Source organism: Salvelinus alpinus, chromosome 25, assembly GCF_045679555.1.
Source record: "Salvelinus alpinus chromosome 25, SLU_Salpinus.1, whole genome shotgun sequence".
NCBI classification, from domain to species: domain Eukaryota; kingdom Metazoa; phylum Chordata; class Actinopteri; order Salmoniformes; family Salmonidae; genus Salvelinus; species Salvelinus alpinus.
The window spans coordinates 14,263,014-14,279,128 of record NC_092110.1 but is presented as its reverse complement, the minus strand read 5'-3'; the positions used below and the strand labels follow the sequence as shown (position 1 = coordinate 14,279,128).

The following is a 16,115-nucleotide window of genomic DNA, read 5'->3' as shown; positions in this document are numbered from 1 at the left end:
TGGGGGGATCTAGTGGAATAGATCCTGCACCCCTGTCGTGTTGGGATGTAAGGAAGCTGTGTTGGGACGGTTGGCTCTCAGCTTGAGCGGAGCTGAGAGATTGTTCGAGAGGGTTAGTGTGTGTGTGTGTGTGTGTGTGTGTGTGTCTTACAGACAGACAGGCAGTGGACATGTGAGAGTGTCTTTGGCTGTCTCCTTGCTGACAGCCTGTCCATTTAGCAGTGGCCCACTGGGATGATGTGGCCACCATGTCCTCTCCTGCTCCTCAGCCCCTAATAGTCACTTTTGTTCCCCTGGCCTCGAATGGATGGCTTTCATGGGCTTGTTAGTTCCATAGGTAGCATCTCCTGGCTTCCACGCATAGCCTACAAGCCACTGATGCAGACCTTTGGAACCTCTACATTTTAAAAAGTCTAATAAATCCATCTAATATAGCCTACACCATCACAATAAATCCCTTATTTATTTTAGACAGGTCTAAAGAAACATGATGTAAATAAAATGTAGTATATATCATAAGAACAGAATAGCATACTCTGAGTTGTCTTTATGTTAGGTCCTGATCTGGCTATGCCAAATGGCTGTGGGCTACACAAGTTCATATAGCAGACAAGATTTTCTTAGAATTCCGTGGCATTGTTTTATAGTATGAAGAATACAATTGAACAAAGCTTAATAAAATAGAAAGGATATTTTCTCCAAATTATTTGGGGGAGTGCGCACATGCGGCTATTGTGATGAGCGCTTAACAAAGAAATAGGTATTGCTATATGCTTAAAATAGAGTTATTAATTTAACTTTAGTTGTTCTACAAGCGTTGGGCTATATGTTTTGATTTTTAATACATTGTAAGGCTGCATGATGCGACTAATGATGATTTGAAAAAAGTTTATTGAAAGGCATGAGCTCTGCTTTGTTTTTTTGCGAAGGCTGTACACACTACATCAGTCACTCATTCACAATTTCACAATCACTTGAAAATGCCTAGAATTTCATGGCGGCATCCTCTTTGTGTGGCCATAATGCACGCTAAAAAATCCAAGCCTTTTGCGGCCAGTGGCCGTTGTGTGCTTCTCCCTGAGTGCTTTCTTACAGGCTACAAGTGAAGACAGACACATCGGGGACGCAACTGTGCGCATCCTTATCCAATTCCGAGGTGCATATTGAAGATATTGGAAGAACTGTCCACATTTACTTTGTCAGCCAACAATATGAGTAGGCCTAACGAACAGCAAAAGCACTAGCCTATGTCAATCTACTATCCCCCATAGTACAAAGGTCGACCTATTCTATTCTGTGCGAGAAATAAATATTCCAAACATAGCCTGGGACAGTTGTGGGATGCGATAGATCCTAAATAATACAACCACTAGCATAAAATAAAAAAAATTACACAACAGATTACAACGTAAAATGTTGATAACATATTAGGCTATTCCTTCACATTATAAGCGCAGCAATGTGCACATGCTAGGAGACTATAAGCGCAAATGTTCCATTAGAGGAAAACACCATTATCAAAAGTGACCGCAAATGCAATTATTCATGTAATGCTTTTATTATAAAAGGAACATTTATGGTGAAAATGAACTTCCCCAAACTTGAAACTCACGCGCTGCTTATGTATGCCAGTTAGGATCTACACCCCTTGTAAAGGGGATTAATGTGCTTCATTTTAAGAAGTTATTTGGCCACTTTAGTGATACAAACCTTATCAAAACATATAGGCCTATGGGCTAGGCTACATGAGGTGTGCGACTATGATTCGAACAGAGTCGCAAAAAAAAAAGGTATTGTGTCTTATGCTGGGCATCATGCACAAGTGGTAACATAGTAATTCACAAGTGATATGCTAATATTGTCACCCATCAGACTATTCTTGACTTAATCTTGCCTTTACATGTACTAAATAATATGTGTGACATTTGTTTTGATTTAGAATGGACCATTATCATGCACCTGTATTGAAACAGGGTCAGTGGGAAAAAATACATGTAATCTATGCACTTAAATAGTGAATGGAGGACGCTTTTCCCCGCGGTTTATTTTCATGCCAGCCAGGTAGGCTATACTCCTGTTGTAAATATAAGCAATGTGCTTAATATTAGGAAAGTTGAGAAACAAATATAGGAGGCCTAGCCTATAGAAAGCTGATCCTGCTATTTTTAGTAGAGCCCATCACTCGGTTTTCTCGTGCAATTGAATAGCCTATAGAAATGTTGCGCAACATGAGCTCATGGGCTCTCATTAAGTGTTTGATTAGATTTTCAAATACATTTGCATTGATGTCAGAGTGATTAGAGGGACAATAGAGTGCTGAGTACCAGGCAGTTAGCAAGTTTGGTAGGCTACTAATGACCAGCAGGATCATCAGAGCTTGGAGAAGCCTAATTACCGTGACTAAATGGTCACGTGGAATTTGACTGCCTTCATGACTCGTGACCGCCGGTGTGGCGGTAATACGGTCACCGCAACAGCCCTAGTCGTGGGTTTGATTCCCGCGTGAGCCACATATGTTGAGTTTAGAGCATGCCATTTTGTCACTTAGGATAAAAATAACTGCTAAATGACTATATCAAAGCTTCAAAAACCTGTGTCACCAACTGTCAATCTGTGGTTACATTCACACTGAATTTACATTTAATTCAATGGAGTTACAATCTAGAGACTCATCTATAGTGAACTATACCCAGTTTCAATAGCAAGCCTCAGTGTAAGAGCAGAGAAGTTCTGTCACCATGATGAACTTGTGGAGAGAAATCAGGACAGAAAGGTTACCAGCACTGTTCAGTGCCATTTAATAAGCCTCATTGTCTTTCATTAGAGCAGAACGCAGCACGCCAGACACACACACAAAGAACCCGTACAGGCTAATTAGCTAATATGTGCGACGGCTTAAAATGCCCACACTGAACACACAGCCTTTTTCCTATTTTATGAAAAGGCTAAATATGGTTGTTATCTGAGCGTAAGGCTTCACTCTGGGATGTAGGACCCTCTGAAGATCAAGTGGAGACAACAGAGAGAGGCAGGGAGATCACAGAGAGTAATGGTAACATTAGGGGAGAAGAGACAAAGCCTTCATCACACCTCTGAAACAAGGCCTTTTAAGTCTTTGAGCTTTGAGGCAGACAGGGCCTTTGTGTGCCTGGGACCAAGGAGAGGGGTGAAGGTGAAAATGGAGTGACCATCCGTCTATGTGTGTGTACACTACATGTGTGTAGTATGTGTGTAGTTGAAAGAACCCTCCCCACACTCGACACACACACTCGTTCCCCCACTCAGAGAAGTGGGGAGCCTGGTTGCGAGGTGCAGGGGACAGAGGCCATTAAGCAGGATCCTAAAAGCAATCACATTAGCAATGGGATGGAACTAAACCATCTACCCAAGGGAACCAGCCATTATTCTGCTTCACATCCAACACAGGGGGTAAAAAACCCAGCCTGCATGCGCCTGTTAAATCTCCACATTTTGAAATGTATCGTTTGCCCATCATTAATACCAAAAATATTTAGTATTAGCATTACCTTTTTGTTTTTCATTTTAATCAATCAATACGTAAATATATACATGACTGGGTAGCAGGGAGATTAGAGTACTGTTGTGGCCGGGCACAGCGAGAGAGAGAACAGGATAGAAAGAGGGGCATTTTGTGTGAAATTGCCAATGCCTGCTGGGCTTATGGGGCTTTTAAGCAGGGGAGAGAGAGCCCAGAGCTGCGTCCATGGTTTTTAGTTGTGCTACACTGGCTTCCAAACTGGTTCAAATTAACCGCTAAACGAGAACATAATTAGCAGGCATTGGCTCATGAAAATTGTTCATTTAGGCCGAGGTGAGTGAACAATGTGGCCGAGAGGCCAAGCACAGCGGGTGCAGCCAGGCTCCTCTCTATGGGGAAGGGAGACATCCCGCTAAACCGAGGCGCTAGTCTACAGTGCCATCCAGTCAGTGCCATCCAGTCAGTGCCATCCAGTCAGTGGCCATTTCCGGTGTGTCATTTTGTCATATATATATATATACACACACACACACACACACACACACACACACACACACACACACACACACACACACACACACACACACACACACACACACACACACACACACACACACACACACACACACACACACACACACACACACACACACACACACACACACACACACACAAGTTTGGGGTCACTTAGAAATGTCCTTGTTTTCCATGAAAACATACATTAAATGAGTTGCAAAATTAATAAGAAATATAGTCAAGACGTTGACAAGGTTATAAATAATGATTTTTAATTGAAATAATAACTGTGTCCTTCAAACTTTGCTTCATCAAAGAATCCTCCATTTGCAGCAATTACAGCCTTGCAAACCTTTGGCATTCTAGTTGTCAATTTGTTGAGGTAATCTGAAGAGATTTCACCCCATGCTTCCTGAAGCACCTCCCACAAGTTGGATTGGCTTGATGGGCACTTCTTACGTACCATACAGTCAAGCTGCTCCCACAACACCTCAATAGGGTTGAGATCTGGTAACTGTGCTGGCCACTCCATCATAGACAGAATACCAGCTGGCTGCTTCTTCCCTAAATAGTACTTGCATTGTTTGGAGCTGTGCTTTGGGTCATCGTCCTGTTGTAGGAAATTGGCTCCAATTAAGTGCCGTCCACAGGGTATGGCATGGCGTTGTAAAATGGAGTGATAGCCTTCCTTCTTCAAGATCCATTTTACCCTGTACAAATCTCCCACTTTACCACCACCAAAGCACCCCCAGACCATCACATTGCCTCCACCATGCTTGACAGATGGCATCAAGCACTCCTCCAGCATCTTTTCATTTTTTTCTGCTTCTCATGAATGTTCTTCTTTGTGATCCGAACACCTCAAACTTAGATTTGTCTGTTCATAACACTTTTTCCAATCTTCCTCTGTCCAGTGTCTGTGTTCTTTTTAATCTTTTCTTTTTATTGGCCAGTCTGAGATATGGCTTTTTCTTTGCAACTGTGCCTAGAAGGCCAGCATACCGGAGTCACCTCTTCACTGTTGACGTTGAGACTGGTGTTTTGCGGGTACTATTTAAGGAAGCTGCCAGTTGAGGACTTGTGAGGCGTCTGTTTCTCAAACTAGACACTCTAATTTACCTGTCCTCTTGCTAGGTTGTGCACCGGGGCAACAGTTTTCAGCTGTGCTAACATAATTGCACAAGGGTTTTCTAATGAAGTGCTTTGAAAGGCTGGTCATGGCTCACATCAACACCATTATCCCAGAAACCCTAGACCCACTTCAATTTGCATACCGCCACAACAGATCCACAGATGATGCAATCTCTGTTGCACACTGACCTTTCCCACCTGGACAAAATGAACACCTATGTGAGAATACTATTCCTTGACTACAGCTCAGCGTTCAACACCATAGTGCCCTCAAAGCTCATCAATAAGCTAAGGACCCTGGGACCAAACACCTCCCCCTGCACACCTCCCCCTGCAACAGAATTCCTGGACTTCCTAACGGGCTGCCCCCAGGTGGTAAGGGTAGGTAACAACACATCTGCCACACTGATCCTCAACACAGGGGCCCCTCAAAGGTGTGTGCTCTGTCCCCTCCTGTACTCCCTGTTCATTCATGACTGCACGGCCAGGCACAACTCCAACACCATCATTAAGTTTGCCGATGACACAGCAGTGGTAGGCCTGATCACCAACAATGACGAGACAGCCTATAGGGAAGAGGTCAGAGACCTGGCCATGTGGTGCAAGGACAACAACCTTTCCCTCAACGTGATCAAGACAAAGATGATTATTGTGGACTACAGGAAAAACAGGACCGAACATGCCCCCATTCTCATCGACTGGGCTGTAGTGGAGCAGGTTGAGAGCTTCAAGTTCCTTGGTGTCCACATCACCAACAAACTAACATGGTCCAAGCACACCAAGGCAGTAGTGAAGAGGACACGACAAAACCTATCCCCCCTCAGGAGACTGAAAAGATTTGGGTCCTCAGATCCTCAAAAGGTTCCACAGCTGCACCATCGAGAGCATCCTGACTGGTTGCATCACTGCTTGGTATGGCAACTGCTCGGCCTTCGACCGCAAGGCACTACAGAGGGTAGTGGGAACGGCCCAGTACATCACTGGGGCCAAGCTTCCTGCCATCCAGGACCTCTATACCAGGCGGTGTCAGAGGAAGGCCCTAAAAATTGTCAAAGACTCCAACCACCCTAGTCATAGACTGTTCTCTCTGCTATCGGACGGCAAGCGGTACCGGAGTGCCAAGTTTAGGTCCAAGACGCTTCTAAATAACTTCTACCCCCAAGCCATAACACTCCTGAACACCTAATCAAATGGCTTCCCAGAATACTTGCATTGCACCCCCTTTACACCGCTGCTACTCTCTGTTGCTATCATCTATGCATAGTCACTTTAACAACTCTACCTACATGTACATATTACCTCAACTAACCTGTGCTCCCGCACATTGACTCTGTACCAGTAACCCCCTGTATATAGTCTCGCTATTGTTATTTTACTGCTGCTCTTTAATTACTTGTTAATTTTATTTCTTATTATTATCCATATATTTTTTAACTGCATTGTTGGTTAGGGTCTCGTAAGTTTCACTGTAAGGTCTGTTGTATTCAGCGCATGTGACTAATACAATTTAATTTGATTTAATGATCAATTAACCATTTAAAATGATAAACTTGGATTAGCTAACACAACGTGCCATTGGAACACAGGAGTGATAGTTGTTGATAATGGGCCTCTGTACGCCTATGTAGATATCCCATAAATAATCAGCTGTGCTTATCTTTCAAAAACAAGGACATTTCTAATTGACCCCAAACTTTTGAACGGTAGTGTGTGTGTGTGTGTGTGTATACATATATACATATAAAATATATATATATATATATATTTGAGATTCTTCAAAGTTGCCACCCTTTGCCTTGATGACAGCTTTGCACACTCTTGGCATTCTCTCAATTGGTTACCTGGAATGCATTTCAATTAACAGGTGCACATTGTTAAAAATTAATTTGTGGAATTTCTTTCCTTCTAAATGCGTTTGAGCCAATCAGTTGTGTTGTGACAAGGTAGAGGTGGTATACGGAAGATAGCCCTATTTGGTAAAAGACCAAGTCCATATTATGGCAAGAACAGCTAAAATAAGCAAAGAGAATCGACAGTCCATCATTACTTTAAGACATGAAGGTCAGCCAATGAGGAAAATTTGAGCAGTTGTAAAACCATCAAGCGCTATGATGAAACTGGCTCTCATGAGGACCGCCACAGGAAAGGAGGACCCAGAGTTACCTCTGCTGCAGAGGATAAGTCCATTAGAGTTAACTGCACCTCAGATTGCAGCCCAAATAATTGCTTCACAGAGTTCAAGTAACAGACACATCTCAACATCAACTGTTCAAAGGAGACTGCGTGAATCAGGCCTTCATGGTCAAATTGCTCCAAAGAAACCACGCCTAAAGGACACCAATAAGAAGAAGAGACTTGCTTGGGCCATGCTTGGGCCATAAAGCAAAACCCTTGAATGAGTAGGTGTGTCCAAACGTTTGACTGGTACTGTATATATATATATTTGGAACCACCAAGACTCTTTCTAGAGCTGGACGCCAGGCCAAACTAGGCCATCGTGTGAGACGAGCCTTGGTTAGGGAGGTGACCAAGAAACCGATGGTCACTCTGACAGAGCTCCAAAGTTCCTCTGTGGAGATGGGAGAACCTTCCAGAAGGACAACCATCTATGCAGCACTCCACCAATCAGGCCTTTATGGTAGAGTGGCCAGACGTAAGCCACTCCTCAGTAAAAGGCACATGACAGCCCGCTTGGAGTTTGCCAAAAGGCAACTGAAGACTCTCAGACCATGAGAAACAAGATTCTCTGGTCTCATGAAACCAAGATTGAACTCTTTAGCCTGAATGTCAAGCGTCACGTCTGGAGGAAACCTGGGACCATCCCTATGGTGAAGCATGGTGGTGGCAGCATCATGCTGTGGGGTTGTTTTTCAGTGGCAGGGACTGGGAGACTAGTCAAGATCGAGGGAAAGATGAACGGGGCAAAGTACAGAGAGATCCTTGATGAAAACCTGCTCCAGAAAGCTCAGGATGTCAGACTGGTGCGAAGGTTCACCTTCCAACAGGACAACAACGCACACATCCAAGACAATGCAGGACTGGCTTCGGGACAAGTCTCTGAATGTCCTTGAGTGGCCCAGCCAGAGCCCGGACTTGAACCCGATCGAACATCTCTGGAGAGACCTGAAAATAGCTGTGCTGCAAAGCTCCATCCAACCTGACATAGCTTGAGAGGATCTGCAGAGAAGAATGGGAAAAACTGCCCAAATACAGGTGTGCCAAGCTTGTAGCATCATACCCAAGAATACTCGAGGCTGTAATCACTGCTTCAACAAAGTACTGAGTGAAGGGTCTGAATACTTATGTTAGTGTAATATTTTAGTTTTTTTTTTTTAAATACATTTGCAAACATTTCTAAAAACCCGTTTTTGCTTCGTCATTATGGGGTATTGTGTGTAGATTGAGGAGGGTAAAACAAATGATAAAATACATTTTAGAATAAGGCTGTAACGTAATAAAATGTGGAAAAGTCAAGGGGTCTGAATACTTTCCGAATGCACTGTAAATAGATTTTTTATGAAACAATTGATGCCTTTCTTTCAACATTTCAGTGGATCTATAACAGTATTTTTACTCATTATTTATAGAAAACAACAAAAACATACTAATATGTCTTTTGAAATGTTTTTATAAGAATATTGTTAAATAGTAGACAAATCACTTCATTAGAAGTGCAAATCATCTGACACAACTAGGCCATATGTGGGGTTGTTGAGTCTCTGTAACGTAAGTAACATCTTCAGACAACATGTAAAAGGTTTCATCCGGAGCATATGTCTGTCTATCAGCCGTGAAGCGCAACGATAGTGACTCGGGGTGGGTCACATTTTTCAGCGGCGTTGCACTGCGCTACAACAGTGGCACTTTGTGGCTGTGACGGCTGGCGCCAGAGGTGCTACTTTTCCTTCTTTGACTTTTGCAAAGCATTAGGCGCGGAGCTGGGCTGTGAACCATGAAGGCTGCCTGGCCACAGGCCCTCTCCCAGGCCATGGCTGGGGCTGTGCGTGCTGAGGAAAGGTAACAGATTCCAGTTCAATGATGAGTCAATAACTGGCTTAAGGGAAAGTGTCTGAGCACATAGCATAGAAATATGAAATGAGGGGTAAGCTGTGGACTTTTAAAAATACAATTTTTAAGTCTGTGTGAAAAGTTTTAAAAAATACACTTATTTTTCTGTTCTAACTGCTCTGGTGAAACAGTATAAACCAATAAAATACCAAAAGTTGTGTTTTTTTACATATTTGAGATCCAACAACGTCATTAAAATTCAGCAATTTTAAAACACAACATTGTATTATATGCCCATATTCACATCAAACACGATTGCAGTACTAAAATGTCAGAGCATCCTTTCATTTCAGCCCTACTTTGTGTGAATGGAGTAGATTTCAAACTCTCCTGAGATGTTCAGAACAAGAACTGACGACCTTTCATGAATTGTCATCATATAATTATGTGACAAAACAAACACCCATGTTTATGTCCAGACATATTGTTGTCGACTATGTTTATTCCTATTCATCACTTTATAATTTCATACTCCCCAGTAAAACATGTCAAGGTCGAGAAATGACTGTAAAAGTGTGGGGTCTGGAGTGGATTCAACTGTGTCTGGTTGATGAATGTGTTGGTTGGACCTTTTCTAAAGACAAAACGAGTCTCGCAGGGGAAAATAAATACCATTCCATATTTGTCTTGATGAGGAACCAGAATCCTGAGAGAGTAAGATGGTGGCATAACAGTATAATGATGACAGAGGATGCTGCCAGCCCCAGTGCTGTTCTTTACAACAGAGAGCAAATGACTCCCAATAATTAAACACAAAGGAAGATGAGCTTCCCTCCAGAGACTGGTTTCTACTAGACCGTTGTTCTCACAACTTTATGTATGGAAATATCTTTAACAATGTCACCCCAAACATTCTTTAGGGCAGTGATATTCAAAGTCGGGGTCTGCAGTGGGGTCGCCAACCAGTCAAAAGTTTGGACAAACCTACTCATTCAAAGGTTTTTCTTTATTTGTACTTTTTTCTACATTGTAGAATAATAGTGAAGACATCAAAACTATTAAATAACACATGTGGAATCATATAGTGACCAAAAAAGTGTTAAACAAATCAAAATATATTTGAGATTCTTCAAAGTAGCCACCCTTTGCCTTGATGACAGCTTTGCACACTCTTGGCATTCTCTCAATTGGTTACCTGGAATGCATTTCAATTAACAGGTGCACATTGTTAAAAATGTATTAGTGGAATTTCTTTCCTTCTTAATGCGTTTGAGCCAATCAGTTGTGTTGTGACAAGGTAGGGGTGGTATACAGAAGATAGCCCTATTTGGCAAAGGACCAAGTCCATATTATGGCAAGAACAGCTCAAATAAGCAAAGAGAATTGACAGTCCATCATTACTTTAGGACATAGAGTTCAGTCAATACGGAACATTTAAAGAATTTGAAAGTTTCTTCAAGTGCAGTCGCAAAAACCACCAAGCGCTATGATGAAACTGGTTCTCATGAGGACCGCCACAGAAAAGGAGGACCCGGAGTTACCTCTGCTGCAGAGGATGAGTTCATTAGAGTTACAGTGGGGCAAAAAGTATTTAGTCAGCCACCAATTGTGCAAGTTCTCCCACTTAAAAAGATGAGAGAGGCCTGTATTTTTACACTTCAACTATGACAGACAAAATGAGAAAAAAAATTCCAGAAAATCACATTGTAGGATTTTTTATTAATTTATTTGCAAATTATGGTGGAAAATAAGTATTTGGTCACCTACAAACAAGCAAGATTTCTGGCTCTCACAGACCTGTAACTTCTTCTTTAAGAGGCTCCTCTGTCCTCCACTCGTTACCCGTATTAATGGCACCTGTTTGAACTTGTTATCAGTATAAAAGACACCTGTCCACAACCTCAAACAGTCACACTCCAAACTCCACTATGGCCAAGACCAAAGAGCTGTCAAAGGCCACCAGAAACAGAATTGTAGACCTGCACCAGGCTGGGAAGACTGAATCTGCAATAGGTAAGCAGCTTGGTTTGAAGAAATCAACTGTGGGAACAATTATTAGGAAATGGAAGACATACAAGACCACTGATAATCTCCCTCGATCTGGGGCTCCACGCAAGATCTCACCCCGTGGGGTCAAAATGATCACAAGAACGGTGAGCAAAAATCCCAGAACCACACCGGAGGACCTAGTGAATGACCTGCAGAGAGCTGGGACCAAAGTAACAAAGCCTACCATCAGTAACACACTACACCACCAGGGACTCAAATCCTGCAGTGCCAGACGTGTCCCCCTGCTTAAGCCAGTACATGTCCAGGCCCGTCTGAAGTTTGCTAGAGAGCATTTGGATGATCCAGAAGAAGATTGGGAGAATGTCATATGGTCAGATGAAACCAAAATAGAACTTTTTGGTAAAAACTCAACTCGTCGTGTTTGGAGGACAAAGAATGCTGAGTTGCATCCAAAGAACACCATACCTACTGTGAAGCATGGGGGTGGAAACATCATGCTTTGGGGCTGTTTTTCTGCAAAGGGACCAGGACGACTGATCCGTGTAAAGGACAGAATGAATGGGGCCATGTATCGTGAGATTTTGAGTGAAAACCTCCTTCCATCAGCAAGGGCATTGAAGATGAAACGTGGCTGGGTCTTTCAGCATGACAATGATCCCAAACACACCGCCCGGGCAACGAAGGAGTGGCTTCGTAAGAAGCATTTCAAGGTCCTGGAGTGGCCTAGCCAGTCTCCAGATCTCAACCCCATAGAAAATCTTTGGAGGGAGTTGAAAGTCCATGTTGCCCAGCAACAGCCCCAAAACATCACTGCTCTAGAGGAGATCTGCATGGAGGAATGGGCCAAAATACCAGCAACAGTGTGTGAAAACCTTGTGAAGACTTACAGAAAACGTTTGACCTCTGTCATTGCCAACAAAGGGTATATAACAAAGTATTGAGATAAACTTTTGTTATTGACCAAATACTTATTTTCCACCATAATTTGCAAATAAATTCATAAAAAATCCTACAATGTGATTTTCTGAATTTTTTTTCTCTCATTTTGTCTGTCATAGTTGAAGTGTAAAAATACAGGCCTCTCTCATCTTTTTAAGTGGGAGAACTTGCACAATTGGTGGCTGACTAAATACTTTTTTCCCCCACTGTACCAGCCTCAGATTGCAGCCCAAATAAATGCTTCACAGAGTTCAAGTAACAGACACATCTCAACATCAACTGTTCAAAGGAGACTGCATGAATCAGGCTTTCATGGTCAAATTGCTCCAAAGAAACCACTGCTAAAGACCGAGGCTCTGCATCAAAGACCGAGGCTCTGCATCTGTCCTCGTGCTCCTAGACCTTAGTGCTGCTTTTGATACCATCGATCACCACCTTCTTTTGGAGAGATTGGAAACCCAAATTGGTCTACACGGACAAGTTCTTTTTTTTTTTTGTATCTTTATTTTAACAGGGAAAACAGACTGAGACCTGGATCTCTTTTACGGCTGTGCCCTGTGTAAACATGTTGACATGTACAGTTTTAGACATACAGACAAGAACATTTCAAAACATACACAATTCAACAGAAACAATCACAGACAACATCATATTGATCCTCCATAAGCATTTTAAAATGGGCAAGGGACACCAGAGTGTCTAACTTAAGTTGGATCTGCAGTTTGTTCCATGAATAAGGTGCAAAGGAACTGAAGGCAGTCCTACCCAACTCTGTGGAGACCGCAGGAGTCTCTAATGTAATCCACATCTGTGATCTGGTTTTAAAATTAGTACATCTTGTGGAAATTAATGATGATATATATGGAGGTAGTTTTAAAAGAAGTGCTTTATAAATAAACAAGAGAGCATGTTGCTCTCGCCTCACAGATAGAGAGACCCAACCCACATGTTGATATAGGATACAGTGATGAGTTCTGTAACTATCACCCGTGATAAACCTGAGTGCACAATGGTAAATAGCATCCAGTGGTTTTAATGTGTTTGCCGATGCATGCATATAGATAATATCACCATAATCTAAAACGGACATAAAAGTAGCCTGCACAATTTATTTTCCTATTTACAGAGGACAGACAAGCCCTGTTTCTGTAAAGGAATCCTATCTTGAATTTGAGCTTTTTTCCCAATTCAGTAACATGTTTTTTAAAAGAAAGCCTATCATCTAACCATACCCCTAAGTATTTATATGCAGAGACCTTATTGATTTGAGTACCATCCAAGCTAGTGATTACAAACGTGTTTCTAACTGAGAGTTTAGACCTAGAAAAAAACATGACATTTGTTTTCTTAGCGTTTAAAACAAGTTTAAGCTGTAAAAGAGACCCCTGTAGTATCCTAAAATCAGACTCCAACTGCATTAAAGCTTGGTCCGCTGTTGGAGCAATAGAGTACATCACTGTGTCATCTGCATATAAATGGAATTTACAATATCTGACATCATCACCAATGTTGTTTATATAAAGTGAGAACAATAGTGGGCCAATTATTGAACCCTGAGGGACCCCTTTAAGTAACTGTAAGGGGTCAGACTTGACCCCATCGACCATGACGGCTTGAGTTCTATCATTAAGATAGTCATAAAACCATCGGCAGGCATCAGTGCCCAGTCCTATAGATGACAGCTTACTCAAAAGGATAGCATGGTCTACAGTGTCAAAAGCTTTTGACAAATCTACAAACAACGCAGCACAGTGCTTTCTATCGTCTAAGGCATTTGCAATATCATTTACAACAAGCATAGTGGCCGATGTGGTACTGTGTTTAGATCTAAAACCAGATTGATTGGTACTAAGAATACTGTTAGCAGAAAGAAAAGACTGTAACTGTTTGTTGACTATAGATTCTAGAATCTTTACCAGACAAGGGAGCCTAGAGATGGGTCGATAGTTATCCAAATCACTACCGTCACCTCCCTTATGTAATGGCAGAACAAAAGCTGCTTTCCACACCTTAGGGATATTTCCTGTGCTTAATGTTAGATTAAAAATGTGTGTTACTGAACCAGCAAAAATAGGTGCAGCACACTTAAGTAAGTACGGGTCTAAATTGTCAGCGCCTAAGGATTTCTTAGTATCAATGGCACACAGGGCAATTAGAACCTCTGCTTCAGTTATTTTCTGGAAACTAAAAACAGGGTTACCATTTTTCAGAGTAACGGTTGAAAAGCAAGACGAAAAATCAACTAACTGGCCAGTACCACAAAGTCCACTTTTCCTTTCAAATAAAAAACCAGCAGAGATGAAATGCTTATTAAAAGCATCACAAATATCATTTTTTTCAGTTAGAATACAGAAGTCTGAGGTAATTTGCTTAGGAAGAGAAACAGCAGAATTCCCCCGTTTCAGTGAATTAACGGTTTTCCAGAATTTTGCAGGATCTCCTGCAGAATCTGTCATAGCATTAAGGAAGTAATTTGATTTTGCCTTTTTGACAGCTGCAGTACATTTATTTCTCAATTGCCTAAAAAACAGCCAATCAGCTGGAGTACCTGTTTTCCTCGCCAAGGCCCAGGCCCGATTCTTTTGCAGGAAAAGACCTGACAATTCAGGAGAGAACCAAGAACTGGTTCGGTTTCTTACTCTGTGATTCTTAAGCGGGGCATGTTTATCAGACATAGAGGTAACAATAGAAGAGAAAAAAGCAAGGGCTAAAACCGGGTCCAGAAAGCAGCAAGTGGATAAAAGCTCAGAGTGATATAAGTCAAGGATAAAAGCTTGCTGTGAGAAATGTTTATAATTTCTCTTAGAGATTATACAGGGATCAGAGTGTTTCAGCCTGGTATCTCTAATACAAGCAATAGGGCAGTGGTCACTGATATCATTTGCAAAAACCCCACTGGCTGTGTATTTATGGGGGGTATTTGTTAGAATAATGTCTAGTAGAGTGGATTTTACTGGGTTCTTAAAGTTGGGACGGGTTGGTTTAGTTATCAGCTGAGTTAGATTTAGCTCAGTACAAATGCCTTTTAATTTATCGGATACTGGTGAGAGCCAATCCAGGTTAAAATCTCCCAAAATCAGTAATTCAGAGTTTGCATAATTAGACAGTATATCAGATAATTTGCATAGAGTACAAGGAGGAGCTGAGGGGGGGCGATATACCCCTGCTAGAGTTAAATGAGCATTATTACCAAGTACCACGTTTAAAACTAGACATTCATATTGCTTTGAGACAGAGGTTGATATGGACACAGAAACATTTAAGCAGCATTTAACATAAATCGCAATACCACCACCTCTACCAACTCTATCAGTTCTATAAATATTGTATCCAATCAACTGAACATCTGAATCTGGCACAGAATCACACAGCCACGATTCAGATACAATCAGAACGTCAACATTTGATTGTGAGACCAAAATTTCAATAAAGTCCAACTTTTGGATCAGGCTTCTAGCATTCAAATGAATTATTCCAATACCATTGCTACGGGAATTCATATCAGATGGAGTATCCAAGGTAGCACCTGAAGCTGCACTGGATGAGCAATAAACCATTTTCGAGCTATTGACAGAGCTCAATTTTATGGGGACAAGATTACTACTAACAATACCTCTCTGCATGTGAGTAGTATTCGCAATACGGTGATTGGACAATAATCTAGGAATTGCAGAAAGGTTGTTAACTGTAGTTTGTTCCATATTTGCAATTGAGGAACTAATTAATGAAACTGGGAGAGGAGCATTGAACATAGTCTGATAGGGGAGCGTACAATCCCAAAAGTCAACCCCCGAGAATACACAACGTCAGGTATCAAAGGCTCTACATGAGGCAAGAGTAAGAGACATGTTGGTGGAGAGGATGCTGGAGCCATACCTGTTAAGATGTAAATTGTCCCGAAGAAATAGACCTGGTCGGTCTGTAAAAGCTGCAAAGTTATCCACAAAAGGAATTCCCATCGTGCAGCAGTATCCCTTAAGCCAGGTGTGTAATTGGTGAATACGACTAAAAA

General features: G+C 41.9%; 1 protein-coding gene across 2 annotated transcripts in view; it reads right to left on the bottom strand.

The window, feature by feature from the left end:
* The window catches only part of dph6 (diphthamine biosynthesis 6), an 84,952-nt gene that overhangs the window by 2,079 nt on the left and 66,758 nt on the right, over positions 1-16,115 (bottom strand). The gene's annotated exons all lie outside the window — the stretch shown is intronic.